The sequence below is a fragment of the Dermacentor silvarum genome, chromosome 5 (genome assembly GCF_013339745.2).
Source record: "Dermacentor silvarum isolate Dsil-2018 chromosome 5, BIME_Dsil_1.4, whole genome shotgun sequence".
Lineage (NCBI taxonomy): Eukaryota > Metazoa > Arthropoda > Arachnida > Ixodida > Ixodidae > Dermacentor > Dermacentor silvarum.
In genome coordinates this window covers 143,037,578-143,058,308 of record NC_051158.1, presented here as the reverse complement: position 1 = coordinate 143,058,308, position 20,731 = coordinate 143,037,578, and the positions used below count along the sequence as shown (strand labels likewise).

The 20,731-nt window shown below is 44.9% G+C and overlaps 1 long non-coding RNA gene across 1 annotated transcript; it reads right to left on the bottom strand.

Annotated features, from left to right (window-relative positions):
* Positions 1–8,782: 8,782 nt before the first annotated feature.
* On the bottom strand, positions 8,783–18,765 carry LOC119453790 (uncharacterized). The gene is made up of 4 exons (XR_005192435.2): positions 18,520–18,765; positions 15,901–16,083; positions 14,259–14,422; positions 8,783–9,806 (listed from the first exon to the last, which is right to left on the bottom strand). It is a non-coding gene; the product is annotated as an uncharacterized LOC119453790 (long non-coding RNA).
* Positions 18,766–20,731: the final 1,966 nt, after the last annotated feature.

Below are 20,731 nucleotides of genomic sequence, written 5' to 3'. Positions count from 1 at the left end.
ACGGGTTCAAAGGTGGTGATCAGATGCTTCGTTTATGGGCGTATGGGACACAAAGCTTCTCACTGCCGCAATAAGTTAAAGCAACTATGTTGCCCATACTGTCGTAAAACTGGACACGAACCCAAGAGTTTTACAATAAAGAACGGCGCATCAAGGCCTGCTGCCTCTTGTCTGTTGTTGCCCAAGGACGAGACCAGTCCGCAGCAACCCACAGATGATTGCGACGCCTTGAAACAAGACGAGGACATAATAGGTGCGGTGAAGACGCAATCGCTATCTAGTACACGTGGCATGCCGGTTTTGCCAGGGGCAGTCAATGGAAAAAGGGGTGGCGTCTTAAGGGACACCTGAAGTAATACTTTGGTTGTTCGCCACTCATTCGGGCCAGATGAAGCTCTCACTTGTACATCGGCTACTTTGCGGTTGGCGGATGGAAGTAGTATTGTAGTAGATTTCCATAAAGGAACCGTGACAATATGAATGCATATATTTAGTCTCAATCAAATACACATTTTTCAAAATTCTTCTCGTGAGAATAACACAAGCGAACAATTCTTTATAATGAACGCATTCCTGAATGTACCTTTCTGTCAGCCAATAACGGTGTTTCACGCTGTCTGCATGTGGCACACAGTTTTCTATCACAGTTCTTTTTAGAAAAACAAGAATGTTACCATAATAAATAATATATCGTTCTGTGCTGGAGACCGAGGCTTCACTGACGGCACTACATGATTCATACACATAAGCTTTTTCATGCTCACAGAAGTATGTGCATTCGCCGTTCAGTTTCTGTTGTTTTGCCATCGGGCTGAAACGAACATGTGTGACGTTTCTGGTGTACACCTGCACTCCACTTAGGGCAGTGGTCCTCGCCACATGTGGTGCCGCTACTTTTTTTTAAATACTGCTTCGAGCGACGGTAGCCTACATACTTATTAGACTGCTCATCGAAAGCGAGAACTAGGACGGCCTCCATCCGCTTTGGGCTGCAGTTTATAATATAATTTTTTTGTAACTGTGGATGCATGCACACTCGAAACAAAGGAAACACGCTCGAAACATATCCGGCCAGTTATAAGCCTGCCTACCTCCACGTTCAAATGACACTGCATTGAGTAAGTTCAGCGTCCTTCCTTTACCAATAAAGTAAGTATTTTTTTATTTCAAATGTTTCAAGTGCGCCGAGTAAGCGTTGGAGAAGCGCTGCCTCTATTATCTGCGCGTACCTGCGAGCCACACGACCACTTAATATAATGGCATGAAGTCATGAAACCATTATTATTTTGTTATTTAGAGCGCTTGTGCATTAAATATTGCACATATACGTTCGTTCATCATGAACTGCGTTTTGCAACATCCACGCGGCAACTAAATATATAACGGTAGTGAACAATCACAAAATGTTATACTTGAGCGAACCACACGATTAGAACTCGTAGTACTATTAAATTACGTCCACCATGCCACACATTTCAAAATTACGTTAACATACAGAGATTTGCTGGAAAATAGTTGTATTTCATTTTAATTTAATGCCTACGACGGTTATGGACCCTTTTAACTGTGATTCCGTGGTTCCCGCCATGTTTGATCACTTGGAGACGTGCCCATGGATTGCTTGCCTCAACTGCCTCGCTGCCTCCGTGTGGGCAATGAAAACGCATTACGCCCCCGGTGCATCTCATCAAACCTGTGTTTCGGCGGGTATCGTTGACAGTCACTGGTTGGCGGTTGACGCGCCACTTTGTCCATAGCTTCAGAGGGCATGGAAGCACATTCAGAGCTCGTTTTCGTACAAACGCCGCGAGCAGCAAATACACGTCGTACCGTGCTTGTACTAGAAGCCGGGCTATAAATCTATTTCTAGCCGTCCATACTTTCCGCTTCTGAACTAAACCATGATCACGGTCTCTTGCTTTGCTTTCTTTATTTGTCTATATTTTCTAGCTAATCGCTCACGTGTGTGCCTAGTTGCGATATATATGTATTTTTTCTTTCCTCGCACTAGGCTTGCGACGTGTTTGTTTTATACTTACTAACAACTTGTAGCAAAGATGTATTCTGGCTTACAGACACACAGATGAACTTTATTTGCGTCCTGGGAAGAGGGTCCCTAGGAACCCGCCGAGGGCATCGCCCACTTAGGGGAACTTTATTTGCGTCCTGGGAAGAGGGTCCCTAGGAACCCGCCGAGTACATCGCCCACTTAGGGGTCAGGCACCAAAGGTTCCCGATCGCTTCACAGGCTCCCTTGACCACCCGGAGTTGGTGCGCAAGTTCTGAGCTTGCGATGCAGTGGAAGAAGTCCATCTCGGTGACGTGATGCTTCCTTGTGGAGACGCGTAAGCGGGGGCACCGCCACATCAAATGAGGAAAGGTTGCGAGTTGATTACATGCCAAGCAGTTAGGTGAAATAGCCGTGTACATGGCCAAGGTGGCCGGCGACGGGAAGGATTCAGTCTGGAGGAGTCGGAGAGCTATCTCCTACCTCCTGGTTAATTCCCTATGCGGATCTGTGAAGGATTTCCTGTCTAGTCTGTAATGCGAAGTTATCTCGTGAAAGGTGGTCAACGGGTCCCCGTCAGCGCCACCGCCACTTCCCTCCCCCGCAGTGGGCGGGGGCTCGTTTGCCCGGGGCGGTGAATGAGTCCTCGCGCTCGAGCGTGAGCGAGTTCATTGGGATTGGCGATGCCGTCGACGGAGGCGCCCATGAGGGCGGGAAACCACGTCAACTCGTGAGGAAATACTTTGTTTTGAGTGAGAATGCTGTGAGCAGCCAAAGAGATTTGATTGGCGTCGAACGACCTGACGGCCGTCATGGAATCAGAAAAGATGAGGAATGGATCTCTAGCCGTTAACGCCAGAGAGATGGCGACTTGTTCGGTTACCCCGACGGACTTGGTCCTTACAGAGGCGGCACTAACGGTGCGGCCGCTCATGTCTACCACGGCGGCCACGAAGCTATTTGGTCCCGAACGAGATGCGTCTACGAAAAGCGCGTTTTCTCTTCTGCTGTTTAGCAGAGAGAGGTAGGCTTTATCCCGCGCTCTCCTTCTACCCTGATTATGTGCCGGATTCATGTTTCGTGGAAGTGGATAAACCGTGATCGTCGGCCTTACGGTGTCTGCCAATGGAACTGCTCTCTCCTTAGTCAGGGTAGAGGTGATGCTTGCTCTGGCTAGGATCGCCTTGCCCGCTCCAGTGCTCGAAAGCCTGGAAATCTGGGCAGTGCGCTGCGCTTCTATTAATTCGTCGATCTTATTCCGCACGCCCAACGCCTCGAGCTTCGTGGTACTCGTTCTAGAAGGGAGCCCTAAGACCTTTTTGACAGTCTGCCTAATAAGGACTTCGAGTTTGGCCTTTTCGGCAGCGCTCCAGACGTGCATGGAGGCGACGTAATTGACATGGCTTAGAAGGAAGACATGGAATAGTCGGAGGAGGTTGTCCTCCTTGATGCCTCCTCTTCTGCCCGAGATCCTTTGAACGAGCCGAACGGTGGCAGCGGTGTGCTGTTGCAGCTTCTGTATCCTAGCTGCATTCCTGCCGTTCTCCGAGATAAGCATGCCTAGCACGCGTATGGTGTCTTTGCGGGGGATTTCCGCACCATTCTTAGTGATCAAGTGTATGTCGATCTCCGCCGGTGGTCTCCACCCTTTAGGGCGTCGCCCCATGCGGATGGGTTGGTAGACCAGGAGCTCGGACTTGTTGCCTGATAGTGCGAGTTGCATACGAGAAAGGTGTTTCTCGACCATACGTACGGCTTCTTGTAGCGTACTCCCAGTGTAGCCCACCGAGCCGCCCCGGGACCAAACGGTGATGTAGTCGGCATAGATGGCGGAGCCGATGTCGCTGTTGTTATCGAGCTCTCTAGCGAGAGCCGTCATGCCGATGTTAAATAGAAGAAGCGAAATCACTGCCGCTTGCGGGGTAGCAGTGTTGCCTAGTTAGAACTTGTCTGACTCCACCTCCCGTAACCTGATGGTAGCCGTTCTGCCTGACAGGAACTGCCTGACGAAGTCAAAGAAACGCCAACCGAGACCAAGCTTGGAGATGGTTTCCAGGATGTGATCGTGAAGTATGGTATCGAACGCCTTTTTTAGATCCAGAGCCAAAATGACTCTTGGATCTCTGGTAGAGGCATCGATTACCTGCGATTTGATTAGAAGCATGACGTCTTGTGTTGATAAGTGTGGGCGAAAGCGTACCATGTTTGCCGACACATGGTGTGAGTGAGATTGGTCTAAGATTCTCTGTCGTGCACTTCTTACCAAGTTTGGGTATCAGTATGACGGTGGCGTGTTTCCATTCTTGTGGATACGAGCCGTTCTTCCAATGTTTGTTAAATAGATCGGTCAGGAAGGTGACCGACTTGTCGTCAAGGTTTCTGAGCATGCGGTTCGTGACGCGGTCAGCACCCGGCGCCGAGGTGCTATTGAGTTTGTGAAGTGCAGACCTGACTTCCCATTCCGATATGTCGCCGTCCAGCTCACCGGAATCATTTCTGGCGTAGCCGCGCGGCAGCGTGGATGAGATGGTGTCAGGCGGCAGATGAACTGCGGCGAGATCATTCATGACCCAATCTTTGCTACGAAGAGTGAGAGCTCAGTGAGCAAGTCTCTCGATGGCCGATCTCTGGGCGGCGGGGGTGTCGGTGGGTTTCAGAAGGTGTTTGAGCAAGTTCCACTTACCGCCCACCCTCATCTGCCCGTCGACTTTGTCACACGTTTCGACCCAGTGTTTCGGTTCTAACACTTTGGATTACAAGGCAATTTCTGCATTGATCTTGGCGATGCGTTTCCTTAGTTACCTGTTGAGTTTGTTCTTTGCCCACCGTTCTTTGAGAGCCATTTTTAGCCTCAAACATGTGCGCTAAGTGACTGCCCATGGTTGGGAAATCTTTTTCCGTCTCTGTCTCCTTAGTGGAGGCAGAGACATCGGAGAAGAGTGTTTCTATCCACTCGCCGTAGTCGTTGGGAGGGGCTTTGTCTCTCCTTCTGGATCTAAAGAGATCATAATCAACTATGCGCTGAATTCTGGTGGGTTTGCATTGACCATGCAGTGTCATTTCAATGATAATATGATCGGAGCCCAGATCTTCCCCATGTTTCGCCACGATGACTTGCCGTCATAGGCGACCGGAGAGAGGTCTGGGGTCGACGGTGTCGACGGTGTCTATGCGCGTGGGGAAACCAGAGACCGTGAGTAGCGTGAGATGAAATTCCTGTATGGCTTTGCATATCGAAACCCCCTTGGGCGAGTCTCTAACGTAACCCCACGTGGAGTGAGGTGCGTTAAAGTCGCCGGCTACTACGAGCGGTATGCCGGCGTCGGTAGCCATCTTTACTGCTTTTCCGATGAGGCCGTAAAAGCGGTCGTCGTATCACCTTGGCGAACTGTATACGTTGAGGATAAGCAATCCCCTGCGCATGTTCTTACCCGGTAACAGTTCTGTACATACATATTCGGCGTTAGAGCGCTTATCTATGTCTTCGTGTTCAATGACTGTGATGCCCCTTTTGACCAGAGTAACGACTCCTCTGCCAACGTTCTTGACGCGTTCAAAAGACTCGTAACCACTCAACGCGCTGCCGGGCGTGATCGTTTCTTGAAGTAGAATTACCTGAGATTTTGATTCGCACGGTCTAAGATATTGAGCTATACAGTTTTTTTTCTTTTTGAATCTGCAGCCGTTCCACTGCCAGGCACGAAAGTCGGTGTTAGATGCCACAACCATGATTATGATTTAGTTTCAGCACAAGGCTGAGACTTCGGAACGCTTTGAGGGCGCGGTGTCTGCTTTAGCGTGAGCTCCGCCACAACGGCGGGGTCTGTTATTAACTGCGATAATTCTGTCGGGAGCGGCGGAGGCTTCGGTAAATCCATCCTACATTCAATGTCCCTTAGGCGAAAATAAATAAAGCGATTCTGTGCCATGAGTATTACTATATCTTTGTTGATTTCTTGAAGCGTCGAAGAAATCTGCTTCAAGGATTCTTTTATTTGGTTAAGGCTGTCTGTTACGTCAACCTCGGGAACGTCACCTACAGCTCGGCGCTTGCGACCGTTGGCGCCATTTTGGTCGCCATCCTGTGTCGAGGCTAGGAACGTGGTTTTGAGCGCCGCCATTTCCTTTCTGACCTCCGCTAACTCTCAGCTGAAATTTGCGTTCTCGTTCCTGATTTCTGAAGCTCCGCTGACTCCTTAGCGGTGACGGTGCCCCCGCTTACCTGGGTAGAGGGTCCAGCTGATGTTCTAGAAGGTTCTGGATTCTTTTCTTTGGAGGTCCATTTCGCAGTGGCGGGAAGCGCGGGTCCGCCTCCCCTGATGAAAGGCTGCCGCCAGCCGCCAGAAGACGGCCCAGGCTGCCCGGCCTCGAGCGTTGGGAAATCCTGCAGGTCCACTTTGAAAGCACGTTCCATCTCTCGTTCCTTTCGCCTCTGTCGAACGACAAAGGGGGTCTGGTACTTCTGTTGGCAGGCTTTGTCTCCGGTAGGGTGACCCTTGCCGCAGAGTTTGCATCTAACATGGCACGAGTGCTCCTGCTTCGGGTCCTTAGTGCCACAGGTGCGGCACACGTTGACCATTGGAGTGGGGCAGACGTCCGCGCGATGACCAACTCGAGTGCACTTGCTGTACACCTCAATCTGTTTCTTGAAGAGGTAGCACCGAACAATTGCCTGGCCGACTCTGATGTACCTGGGCACTTCTTCTCCGTCGAAGAGAACGACGACGGAGCCGGTTTCTTTGATGCGCTTCACTCCGCGAACCGAGGGGTTTCCCCGGTGTACGATCAGCCTTGCGAGCTCGGCGTCGCCGATGTCGCGCTCGACGTTGCGGACCACTCCCTTAACGTAGTTGCCTTCGGCGGCGGAGTACACCGCCACTTCGTGCTCCTTGCCGTTGACGCGAATGTTCTTGAGAGCCAAGATGTTGCGAGCATTGTCTTCTTTTTCGGTGCACACCACAACGATGTTTTGCACGACATTGGTGCAAACCAAGTCAGTAGAGGCTTGGGTGGCAGTGATTCATGGCCGCGGTGAAGATGGCGGTGGAGATGCCGTAGCAACTGGTTTTGCGTAAATCCAGACCGCCTCGGTGTCTGACGATGATCTTGCAATGCGTAGACACACGCGAAGCCACGATCACTCTCTTCTTTAAGGCAGCCGCCCGGCGACTGCTTTTGGCGCCAACCCTGCCGCTTTCTTGGAAACTTCTAGAAGCGTTGGGTTGAGACTTGCCGCGTTCCGCCACTTGCTTCTTCTTAGCCGATTTTGATTGAACCAATTGCCAGTCGGTTCCCTCCATTGTTTCAATTTCGTCTTCTTTGCCCCTTTCGGCGGAGTTGGACACGCTCGGAGTCGATAGAAGTGGCGCCGAAGCGCTCCCGGCCATGTCAAGCCTAGCCGTGCCGACGCCGCTCGGAGCGGCGGGCGTACTCGTAGCTAGGTCCAACTAGGCTCCGGTGGCTTAAATGGGAAAAGGGCCGAAAGATGCCCAAAACTCACTCGGAGACGTACATCCGCACTTCCTCAGGATCGGGGAATGAGTCGCAGATGATGAGACAAAAATCCGGGCGAAATTTGGCACATAAAAGATCGCAGAGATGCAAAACGCCTTAGCGACGCGGAGGCACGTCCGCATAGCTCGGCTGTATTCTGGCTTGTCAGTCACTAATTCTGTCGATATTCACGGTGCACTGCTTCAAGAGTGCGCCTATTCAGCTATTCTGATGTGTGAGCGATAGATTGGATGTGATTTAGAGTAAGGGATTAGGTGTGTAGATTCCCGCCCCTACCCTCCCCGCTCCTTGAAACAAAAGTAACGTGGGGCCGCAACATTCATATGGGGACGGATTACCAGCAAAGCTCTATAGTATTCATACATAGGCTGCATACACTATGAAATCATCCATTTTTTTTTTTCATACGGCGCCACACTATGCCACCGACCGAGCTTCGTACACACTAAACAATTTCTCACCCATAAGGGTGTAAATCAGCTTGTCCCCAGACGAACACCCTTTGCCACCTATTGGGTGCTTAAAAAAGGGTGCTAGAAAAGGGTGCAGAGGCCAGCACCCTTAAGGAAGGGTGCACAGCATAAAATTTTAAAGGGTGTAGTGGTCGCACCCTTACTAAAGGGTGCTATTTCACCATAACACCCTATAAAATGGGTGCTGGAAGGGTGCTCTACATTGATTCACCCGAGAAGCAAAAGCCGAGGATTGATGTACGACCACAAATGTGTCCACAAAGGTAGAATGCTCTACTCCGCAGACAATGCCGCGTGACAGGCCGCTTGCTAGCAACTGATATTTGGACAAAACAATGTATATATATATATATATATATATATATATATATATATATATATATATATATATATATGTAGTGGGACAATATGCATCTTTCCCATCCATGAATGACACTTGTCACGCATTTCATAAATGTTGTATAGCTATACCTATTTGTGGACCAAAATGCACAGCATCAATCCAAGGCTCCTGCGTACCTGCACACATGCATGCCCAGGAGTTGGACGCTTGTCTCCATCCAGACATGCATGCCATGCAAACAAAAAATTGATTCAGGAAAACAATGCATAGGGACCATTCGTTTCCAAGGAAATATACGATTGTTGAACTGTAACAGTCATATTTCCCTTGCAACAAAGGCAGAGAATATACACTATACAGCACCTGGTCATCTCTTGCTCATTTGAGAAATGCGTGGCACAGGTGGGTTTTTGTACACATAAGATTGCGGAATAGTTTTGGCATCAAAGTAAATTTATTAAGAACGTCAGTAAAATAACGCAACACAAATACATATCACCTGACCTATTTTAATACAGCATTCAACTTCAAAAAGAACAGTTGCTAACTTTGCATATGGGAAATGATCCGCAGCATCGTGTATACTCCACTGACCTACCACAACAGTTTATGAGATGAGCTTTCGTAACTACGTAATAAGCGAGAAGTACGTATCAACCTTCTAGAGCTTTTATTTTTTTACGACTAGAATCTTGCTGTTATTGAAAGTTAAAAAGAGCTAATGATGTAATACAAAAGACAGTTTACCTGTAACATTTAGATAAGAAAGTGTTGAATAGTTTAACCCTTTCTGTAATGCATATGAAAAATGCCAACAGTGACCGAGACCAAGGAACGCCCCACATGGAGAATGCTTCTAAGTTTTAACAATTTGTGGTGCTGACAATAGAAAATTGTTAATGTAATCATTTTATGGCTGACAGGTAAATGATCACAAAGCAGAAAACCACATGCTGCCAGTGGGATCCTAACTAACCACATCTGAAAATAATTACACTAATAATTTCCAACTACTAACACTGCAAATAAAAAAAACGAATAGCGTTGCCATAAGCTTGCCTTGTTATCGGTGACTGTTGGCTTCCTTCATATGTATTGCAGAAATGGTTAGACAAAACAAAACTTGCATCTGAAAATTACAGCTAAACTCATGATGAGGTAACAGTGCACAGCTTCAGCACATTAAACATGGCACACATTTGGCAACATTGTTCAAGAACTTTGTAGCCACTACTCTAGGGGTACTCAATGTGAGCCCAAGGAAAAGGCGCTCCAACACGAGAAGAGTGTTGAACAGCTTGCGGTCGTACTGGATATTGAAGAGCCAGTAAGCAGATAAAACAGCCGCCAGCCCCTCCTCCCCATTTTTCACTGCAAACATCTCGCGGTCCACCTTGATGTGGAGGTCAGCCTCTTCAACGTCTTCTCCAGAAAATACGATGCAAGAGGTTGCAGGAACGCTCGGGTCCTGTAGTGGCAAGAAAAAATATTGCATCATCACCAACAGACCATGAATAGTATATTGTCACCTCTTCCTTATTCACCCTTTATAAAGCTATATGCAGGTTATACACGATTTCAATGTAAAAAAACAATGTTAACAATGCTAGTTGACATTTATGGACCCAATTTTGGTTTATGCCCGACGCAAATTTTGGGACCACACTCGGCAGTGTCCAGACTTCTTGAGATGGAGGCTTTGTTTTATAATAAATATGTTCCACAGGATTTGCTGAGGCCAAAATTTGCACAGAATTTGCTTAATTTAAACATTGCTGAGAACTAAAACAGCGCACTTCTCTTCCAAGCTGTTTTGTGCATGCCATTTTAAATTCCACTTTCACAAAAAAGTGAGTGCATTACAAGGCAGAAGCAATAATTGCATCCATAATCCTTCATGTGATAACACTGAGGACAACACTGGGAACTATCTGGCATATATATATATTGAATAAATAAATACTTTTTGCAATTTAGGAAGGTGATTGGCCCTTACTTGAAAGTGGCATTTTCAGTTCCATTTTTAAAGGAGTAGACACCTTATTTTAGTCGCATGTTTTCTTCTTTTAAATGATGCGGTAGACATAATAAATGGTTGGCCATATGGTATTCGCATTGCCAAATAATTATTATTTGAATTTATTTTCTCATGTTCCAATTTCAGTTTCATCAATCCAACGAGGGCTGTGACGTGCAGTTGAGGTCACGCAAGACATGAAAAAACGAGAATATAATCACTGATATAGTTTCAATTCACTACAACGCTTAAACACGTTTCAAGAGCTATAGACCACAAATGATGTATCAGCAGTTATATTGCAGCTTTCTTGCTGTCTTGTGTGACCTAAACACCAACTACACATCACAGGCATCGTTAGGATGAAATCAAAACAAACATCATGGAATAAATTCAATTATAAATTATTCAGCGTTCGTAGGCCAATAATACTGGGTGATCATGAATATTAATGTCCAATGCATCATTTAGAAGAAGAAAATATGCATGCAAAAATTTGGTCCTTAAACTATAAATTCTTGGTGAACTATTGTCCTATGCAATTTCATGTTATTTCTGGCACCTAGTTCCAAGACATATTTCAGGTTCTTTGTCGCTATTACTTCGTGGTTGCTCGGGCCCTGCTCATCACCACACTTGTAAATGAAGTCTCTCTCCAGTCCATTGGCATTCAAAATTCCAGTAATGTTATGCTTGCTCAGGCCCTGGTCGTCATCCTCCTTGTAAATAAAATAATCTCTTCAGTCCATTGACATTGGAAATGCCAGTAAGGTTAAGCGTATAAAGTCTGAAGACGCAACATGCTGTGCATTCATAATAGTAGCTGGCAGCTCCCCGGGGAACACCTTTATGCTTTTAGAGTACTTGCTTTACGTATTTCTTCACTACTTTGTTTGAAATATGATTCTTAAGATTGTTTTCATATTATTGGCTCCCAAAATTGGGGGAGCCACCTATACAATAGTGCAGCCATTGTCCGTATTTGGTATTTATCTACCATGTTTATGTGCCATATGTTGCTAGGTAGCAAATACACAAGATAATAACCAACAATTGCTTAAGAAAAGTAAAAATTTCCTGAAAAGAAACACTGCTTAAAAACATCAGTAAAAACGCAAACAAATGCAAATTATACAGTGGATTCTCTTGCCCAGAGAAGTCATGGCTGCTTCAGGTCCAGTGTGATTTATTTGATTTAACCAAGCGCACCACCAGTTGGCAAGTGTTCCCCTCAAGCACTAGCTGTAGAATGAAATCTCAGTGCAGTTTTTGGAACTATCACAGGCGCACCATATGGCAAGGTTTTATGACGTCCCTTACCAGACAGCAGCAGTCCTCGAATAACAACCATATATTTAGGGAGTAGGACCTGTGGTCATTTTTTTATTCTACAAACTTTTCCTGTGGTTGTTGTCAAGCATGTTTATTTTTTTTTGCGGTGAATTATTGACGAATGAAATATTGATTTTTTCAAAAGTCACTAAGAATCCAAATCTCAGCGTTCTTGTTCGCGTGAAAAGTTTAACCAGTAATTATCGTGTAATGGTAATGCTTCGAGCTATGCTTGTGGAAGGAATTGCTATCATTAAAAAAAATAACACGAATTAAGTAAGGTAGCCAACAGACAAAACCGCAAGTGGAAGTTTTACTTCTCTAAGGACTATAGGCTGACATGTTAGGCTGGTCACGGTGGGTTCAGCAAATGACATGACGTAAAAAAAAACACCGTTTCCCCTTGATGTGCTAGTGAAACTCGTGGAAACTGTTCGAGTTTTTGTGTATATCGAAAGCCTACACACACACCGGCAGATACCTGCAGTTTGGCTCAAACCACTCCATATCCCACAATACATTGGTAGTCGCAACGCAACTGAAAAGACCATCTGCAGTTCAAGAGAGGAGAGAAAAATATAGGAGAAAGCTATTATCATGGAACTCTTGAACAATGGCTACAAAAGAAGCTTCATTCACCACGTGTTGCAACAACTTGACCTGGGCGCCCACACACCCCTCAAACACTTTCCTACACGAACCGTCAGTAATACTGCCTTCCATCAGCCATCCCTTCGGATCTCCGTCACGTACATTTATGGTATAAGCAAACAGCTAGCATGAGTGCTGGGAAAGGAGGGTATCCATGTTGTGCAAAAACCCACATCAACGCTTCAGCGGCTCATACCACGACTATAAGATCGGCCTCCAAAAGAAGTTCCCATGATTAGTTTACCAGGTGCCTTGTGCCTGAGTGCTACACCTCCTACATCGGTGAGACGAACTTCCCAGAAAGAATTCAGCTGCACAAAAATGATGTAGGCAGTTTCAATGCAGAGCGCAACGCCCTCGCAGAACATTGTGAGAAGCATGACCATCGCATCAACTTTGACGGCACCAGTGTCATTGGCACTAAAGCTAACCACATGAGGAGGCTCTACCTAGAATCGTGGTATATGCAAGCCATGCAAGGAAACCTGAACAAATCCACGGGAGCACTTCCAAGCGTATAACTGCACGACCTTCAAAGCCACCGGCAAGCACGACAACAAAGAGACCTAGACCAGGAAAGGTGGAAAGCACAACACAAGACTGCTCAAGAACGATATGTGTGGTCTTTCCGAGCATCAGTTTTAAATTAAATCAAATCTTGGCTGGAGAGTCGTCCTTTACTGACAATTTTTTTAATAAGCCTGACAGACTTCTGTAGATGTTTACCTTTATAACTAAGATATGCACTCGCGTGTGCACTGCAGGTGTTGCAAAAATGGTGCGCTGCACTTTGACAGTGCTAACATTCTAGATGAAAGCAAAGATCACACGTAAACTCCTGGAAGCGCATCATACGAGGAAAAGATGCAATACCTCCGTGAGCAAAGCTTCAGTTTTCTTGTACAGATCAAAATAAGACCTTTTTCTGCCTCAAGATAAGATGCACCTTAGAGTGTATGTCGGCCCTAAGTTCACCATTGGGACACGTCTTTCGTTTTGCATTGTGTGCATGCATGCACGATGCAGCGTTTATATTTAGCCTGCCATGTTGCAAGAAATTGTTTGCGAGGTCTTGTGCTGCAGTTATGTCCTCGAAAAATCTAGTTTTTTCAGAGATCACGTGGACCTGACTACGCAGACTGAGAACTTATCTTCACAGGAATTCAGGTCGGCCATTTAAAAGTCGTTTATTCCTTTTTTAATGGGCCCAGATATCTGTTCCGATATAAATTAAGCTTGCCGTGCTTGACGCAGAACTATCACAGTAAAGCACAGTGCGTTTATGATGAATTTTGAGCTAAGCTCATGGGTACTAAACATTCATTGTAGCAGAACAAACTCGCAAGAAACTTATCTGCTCTTGCACAAAGATGACAGACCATTAATTTCTTTGACATTGAAAGACATAATCCGAAGTGCTGCAACTGTTAGGATGCCTCCAAAGCGAAAGGTTTATAGCGAACACTTTAATGCACTTGTTTGGTATCTTCCTAAAGTTCCCTAAATCTGTGACAAAGGTTGGTTTTGAAAACTATTAACGCTGTGATTTTCTGTCACTAAAAGCAAATGAACACTGGTGCTAGGATAACATCCCCTTATTTATGTCGACTGCACCTTGAAGACCTTTCCCGTCAAGAATATTCTGTGCCTGCCATGGCATAGAATATCCTTGATCTACGCATGTAACTGTGCAGCACTACGCCAGTTTATTTCCATTCCACAGATCAAACAACCTACCATTAAAGAATTTAAGTTTTAGAGAAGATACGAGTTGAAAACTTGAAGAACTGTCTTAAAAGAACCAAATAATTGAACACAGATGTACTCTAATGTTATGCCTATGAGACGAAACCCTGCAAAAATAATGTCACGGAGTGTAGGTCTAAAAGCTGCCGATGAAGCCTTTGTAACAGTACTCACGTCGTGTTCGCAGCCTCTCCGGTGACATCTCACGAGCCTTTTGAAGTGATGCCATTACACTTGCTTCGCAAGGGATGTGTTTCATTTCTGCCATTTTCACAATTTTGTTGATCCCTTTTGCAATACAAGGTGATGGGTCAATCTTAGTCAGTCTTGCAAAGTCACTGCAAAATTGCAAAAAAAGATGTGTCTGAAGTGCACTACAAGAACCAAGCAAATACATAGCAGTTATTTTTACCATCATGTTATCTACAAGCACACAATTTACATTGAAGATTTGGCAAACGACAGATGTAAACAATCCAAGTGAGCACTCTGACCTCACGAAATAGAAATGGCATTTTTCTTTGAAGGTGTATGAGAAACTGAAAATTTCTAGTCACACAGAAAACAAAACCAAGTTATGGTGCTCATTGTTTACTCTTTTTTTATTGAAATAAAAATGAATCGAGTTGTCCCCATGTCTTAGCCACCACTACCCTTTTTCGCTTAACACAGAAAAGTTTTAAAAAATTGTCGCAGTTTCACCCGAAAGGCGAAGCATCAATTGCGATAGCAAATTAGTAGAGAGCTATACGGAGTAAGCATAGTAGTTTTATCAGCTGTATAAATTTGGACATGCAGCAGCATCAGCAACGCGCAGTACTGTTGTCGACGCCGTCGTCGTGCCCACGTTCGCACCGAACGTGCCCGGCGTTGGTGACTGTTGCCGGTGCCTCTGCGGGTGGCTCGGAGGTTTTCGATGAGATCTGAACAGGACACTCGTCGAGCAGCGCCGGAAGTCTTTACCCACCTTCTGTCTCCCAACGTTTTTACATAAATAGGGATTTGGTGCGGCAGCTAAACGTCGCCTCCCCTCCCTCCTTTCCCCCGCCCCCGGCCTTTCACGCCATGGAAGAAGTCGTATTTGCTCTCTCTCTCTCTCTCTCTCTATATATATATATATATATATATGGTGATTGTAAAGGAGAAAAGAGATGCTGAATTCTGCAGCCCTTCATGGAGCACAGCGCAGAAGCGCGTTTGTCTTCCGCCATGTGTTCGCTCGCCATGAAGGTGCGCGTCCCTCGCGCCCTTTCAGTCGCACATACAGCATACGGCGATTTCATCACCGTTGACGTCATACGGAACCTCACGGCGACGGCAGAAATCCGCTTTGGAGTGTCCATGTAATTGCTATCGCATAATAAAAAAGAAAGTCTTGCTCTCGGTAAGTTCAAAAGTTATCTCTTGAACACAGTTCTCTAGTATTTTTCACACATAAGCACTATGCACACACACACACAATGTAGTTCAGTCAGTATTCATCACAAATGCCAGTGTCTTCATACAAGCGTTGAACGACTTTCATTGCTTTGTGGTGTACCTTTTGATGGCCAAGCGTCTGTGGCGCAAGGACAGCCTTGGTGACATAGCTAATGAGTCTTCTGCCCGAATACATTAGAGCACTAACTTTTTCATAAGATAAATATGTAGAGAGCAGTAGTCTTTTTTTTAGTACACTAGAACATGTGTGTGCATTAAAATTAGTTTTTAAACCATTTACAAAAGCTCTAGTTCTTTTTAAATGCAGCCGCCTCCACAACCATGCAGGCTAAGTTAATGTAAATGCTGTTTCATACATAGTAGCAAAAGTACTTACCCTCTCAAAGCTCATCATGTATGGGTACTTCCTCTTCGCCTCATGAATATTATTTATCAAGGCCATCCTTTCATTGATTTGATCCTCGTTAGGGGAGCATTTGTGACATTCACAACTGATCCAGTCCGTGTGCATTGCAAAACTTGTTTTGTCTTCTCCGGCTATTGTGGAGATAGCAACATCCTGAGGGAAGCAACACCAATATAGCTGATTTCAGCATAAATACACCTGCACTATGCAAGGAAATATTTCAGTAATGTTCAAGAGGTATTGTCAAAAGTTAACGGCCTCATTTACGATCCTTTTTATGTGATACATTTACACCAACACACAACTACGTAGGATTTCGTCAACCATGAAAATAGCTAATTAGGTGGATTAACATATGGCCTCGTTCCCACCTGCTAGACAGGCAGCAAACCCACAAAGGACTGTGGTCGAGCACCAAATAACTTTATTAGTATCCCAAAGGCCTCGTTTCAACTGTATCCTTGCATTTTCTTGCAATTGGTCTTTCTGATTTATGGTATTTAGTTTTGCCTAGCTAAATTGATTTGTTAAATATTTGGCCAGCCTAAATTGAATCACGAATCCAAAATACTTTGATACCACCTCAAAACAGAGAGCACTAAAAAGACAGAATTAAATTCTGAGCGCTTCTACTCAGTGAAAATTAGAAACAGTTGAAAGCATTATCAAATGAAAATACTATGGTCACCATTAGCTTGCTACACGTCATCCTAGATAAACAAATCAACATATTGTATTTCACTGCGGAATGCCCCCCACGATCTTTTGCACTTTGTGCCACTGGAGCTCCACCGTGGCTGTTTCTTCACTGCCCTTCCTGCGTGACCCAAACTTCGTGTGGTTCTCACCCACACAACCATCCCTAGGGAGAACTCTTCGCTGATTCTCGAATCTGTAGCGCAAGGCTACCTTCCAGGAGTCCCGCGAGTTGCACGAACAATAGAATAATATTGTGCTCCAATTCAGAGGTCACTTATTGTAAAGGGCCAAATGAAATGTTTAGTAAGCATCATAGAAACAAGGAAAAGGCAAAACAGTGCAAACAACACAAATGACAGAACACATGCTGATACTACCAATTGAAAGTGGTTTTATGATCATGTGCAATAAGTTCTCTCAAGAAAGAACAGAAAGATTAATGACACCCCAAAAAACAAAAGTCAGACACAATTTCTGAGAGAAAAGAACTTAAGATTTCAGGTAGAGCAGTTTCTTTACGAGTGTGGTCGAAGGCGGGCTGACGCAAGTCACTCCCTCATGTAGATGAAGAAAGCTTCATAGGTTTCCCTAGGTGTTTTTCCTTGATATTAAAACGCACGTCTGGTGAAGCTTCTGTCCGCAGTTATTACGTTTGGAGTGTATGGGAATATTGCTCTCTGTTCCAGCCTCAATGAATTTGTACGCTCAAGGATTTTTACGATAATGGATGTGCCCAGAATCACATTGTCTAGAATCCCCACAGCTGGCTGCCCCAAGTAAAATAACAATTTACTTACAGCTCTACTTTCTACTACGTCCCTCAGTTGTGGGCTGTAAGCAAACAGTAAGCAAATTACTACATCTCGAACTTTCTCACCAGCAAAACTATTTTATCTCAACAACTCGGCCAATAAAAAAGATAACAAAAAAATTTGGCGGTGCTCCAAATGCTCTGATGTATACAATGTGCAAAATATGCATGCTGCCACTCCAACCATGTTCCACCTACATATGCTCTTGTCATTATCAAACAGCAGATGCAAAACACGTAGCAAGTGCATTTGAAGTGGAAGCGTGCTCTAACTGTCTTCAAATTTCTCAACGAAATTTAAGCTAGTTTAAGGCTACACATGCACATACCTCGACAGCCCCACGGGGGTCTTCAGAAAAGTTCTAGCATGTTTTGGAAGATTCCGGAAAAACCCGTATTGTAGAGCCCACTTTGCAAGCGAAGCTGCGAAATTTTAGCTGCTAGTGCTTTGGCTTCCTGCCCGTTCTGCGGTTTCCAGCACGTCAGCGTTAAATACATCGGAAAACCGTTCTTCTGAATCCTCACCGGCTTCGGATAGTCACCAGTCGACGGAAACCTCCGCATTACGATCTGAACAATCTGAGCTGCTTTCTGTGCAACCTGGGCCGGTATTTTGTAGCGATGCCTTATGCTTTATTTACTAGTCTTAACATCCACCACTCACGGCCAGCTGATCCAGTTGATAACGTGAACGGACCGTCGCTCTGACCACTGACCAAGCGCGAAAAGCGCGAAGGGGCATTAGCATCCGGAAAGGCATCGCTACAAAATACCAGCCTTGAACAATAGACTGTAGCCGCGCTACTGCTAACAGGCGTTGCGCTTACTGCACTGAAGCTAGGATACTCGCTTTCGGAGTAGCTCGCTTGCGGTTCACTTTTGGGCACGCTGCTGCTAGCCCGTCGCGAACGCTTACTGAGCTGCCGGTACGCAAGGCTGTCGCCGGCCTCGACAGGCTGGCCAAGCGCTTCAAACAATTCGGCAACCTCGCGGCGTGCTCTGCTCTTGACATATCTCAACATAGTGTTCATAATCAATACACATACGCGTGCTAGCTGCGCTAACAAACGTTTACTTACCGTTACGAGACAAAGGGCTGCTGTTCCCACCGGAGCTCACATCGCGTCTTCTGTGCCGCCGCTTTCGATGTTGCGATAAACAGACGTTCAAAGCTTGCGGTTCGTACGACTTTCCGATCGGTGGGCACTCTGGAGGACGCCAGTGACGATCACGCAGCCCCAGCCCCAACAGCAATTCAAAAAACTAATGCAAACACGCGACTTCAATTTCACTCCGGCTCCGAGAAGAATGATGCCATCGCAACGCAAATACGCCGCCAAAGCAGGCAGAAGGAAAAGGCGAGACGTTGCGCCACAGCTGCTTCTTGCCAATTCTTCTTTATAATTGCTACTATAATTACGGTATTATTTTATAATATTAAATGTAATATTATGTAATAATAATTATACAAAAAAACACAACGTTCAGAAGATTTTATCTTTAAAGTATAAACGAAAAGCTGTTGATTATTGTAGGCGCCATTTTGTTAAGGACAATTTACAGGAGTTTGGCGTGATATTTGAAATATTACGTTCATTTGCTAGAAAAAGTTATTTCGAAGAAACAAACAATTAACACAATACTAATAGCGATTGCTATACCTACACGTGCACCAACCAAAAATTATCGAATTGGGGTAGGCAAGAGATAAAGGCGAACTTTGGACGCAATGATTTATAGCGCGTCGAAACAAAAAGATAGCAATTATGTAATATTGTTTCTATTTCGGGGAACTGTCACTACTTGAGATTATTTAAACCAGTAGGTTGTGATCTAAACTATACAAAAGCAACAAAATAAACAACACAATTATATTAAAATAGGGCATCAGATATTAAAATAATAAAATAAAATAGCACAGCAATTATATAATAGAGATTTAGACACAATGTCGTGTGCAATATTACGAGGCTGCGCGGGGAATATGCTTATATTATGGAGTGGATTGCAGATAAGCCTTGAAGGTCAATCATATAAATTAACACGACAGCGTTAAGGACCCCGTGTCGCAGAAAATGCGGCGTTGGTGTCGGCGTAAGCGCCGGCGTCCGTGGTAGAGAAAATCATCCCGGACCACCCCGACCGCGCAGGCCCTTCGTGTGGCGCAAGGTGTTAGTGAACAAAAATTGAATTTCTCACAGTAAAATCCGTCAGAAAAAATGGTAAAGTACGACTTAACCACAAGCTACAGCCATGGTGGCATCGGATTATAATTTGAATGTACGAGAAAACAATTCTGGTACGAGGAAACCCAAACAAAAACCCTTTTCCAGCATTTTTACTATACCAACAGTGGCGCGCTCGGGTAGTTTACTTGCAAAAATCCTATCCAGATGTCGCTCGCATCCTCGACAAGGTCAAATTGGAACTTAGCCTGCCTAATGTTCTGAACACGCGCGGGCGCGTCGGGGCAATAGCAAACAATTAATAAAATAATTAAAAAGGCCCCAGGGCCTTCACATTTTAATATAAGACCACTTATATTGCCCCTGTAAAAACGTCTTCCCAGCAACCCATTTCTGTTTAAAAGTGAAGCCCACTTTAAGGGGATTTGTGTAAGTTTGGTCTTTTAAGCTGGATTTCCCACATTCTGTGTTGCAGTGAAGTCTAGTCATAAAGAAAAATGCGATGCGAATGGGGCCCGATAACTCTATCGCGTTCCACTCTTAACGGCGAAGCTTAAGCTTCCCTCCATTTTTTGTTTGCTGCCCGAGATTTCAATATAATTCTTAATTACTTAAACATCTCAGGCATTAAAATATATTATACTATAGCACTTCCTAACGTCGGGGTAAATCTATTCGGAATTTCATATCCCTAACTTCGGGCGTGTTAAATATTAATAATAACAATAATAATAATAACAATAAAAACCCAATAATAACAATAACAGTACACACCGCGTAAGTGCATACATACATACATTCATACATACATTCTGCACGCCTACGAAACGTAGGAGGTATGGTTCAAGTGCTAAGTGTACCAATTAATTTTATGGTGCCTGAATGATATCCTATGTACATCCATAGTACGTTATCTGGTAGTCTAACATTCATGTAGATAATACATCTTTAGACATCCATGCATTTCCTTATAAAAAGGTACCTACTCGAGACGTAATATGTACGTCACCTCAAGACGTTGACGTTGGGATCAATTATAGACCTTGAAGAGAGGTTCGTGGTTCACTGGGTATGACTGAGATGTCGGCTTTTTATATTTTGTGAA